The sequence below is a fragment of the Echinops telfairi genome, unplaced genomic scaffold, assembly GCF_000313985.2.
Source record: "Echinops telfairi isolate 266 unplaced genomic scaffold, ASM31398v2 ScPeMD7_7458;HRSCAF=8496, whole genome shotgun sequence".
Lineage (NCBI taxonomy): Eukaryota > Metazoa > Chordata > Mammalia > Afrosoricida > Tenrecidae > Echinops > Echinops telfairi.
The window spans coordinates 28301098-28301479 of record NW_022111358.1 but is presented as its reverse complement, the minus strand read 5'-3'; the positions used below and the strand labels follow the sequence as shown (position 1 = coordinate 28301479).

The 382-nt window shown below is 40.3% G+C and overlaps 1 non-coding gene across 1 annotated transcript; it reads left to right on the top strand.

Annotated features, from left to right (window-relative positions):
• The first annotated feature begins 274 nt into the window (after window positions 1-274).
• Window positions 275-382, top strand: LOC115872921. The gene has a single exon (XR_004048120.1). It is a non-coding gene; the product is annotated as a U6 spliceosomal RNA (small nuclear RNA).

Here is a 382-nt window from a genome sequence, read left to right as displayed (position 1 = left end):
GCATCATCAGACTGTGACCTGATTGACAGGCTAGACCCCACCCCGACACTAATTTATCAAGTTGACATGAAATTATGTAACTGCCACACAATTCAATAGCTTTTTTAGGATACTTAGAGTTTGTACAACCATTCCCAATTTTAGGACTCTTTCATCATTCTGAGCCCTGGTGGTGTCAGCCAGTGGTTTGAAACTACTAACCTCATAGTTAATAACCCACTACACCATGGGGTTCCTCCTACCTAGAAAAAGCAGTACTAATACGCATGAAACTATGCTCACTTCAGTGGCACACATACCAAAATCGGAATGATACAGAGAAGATTAACCTGACCCTGGGGCAAGGATAACACACAAACTCATGAAATATGTATATATATAT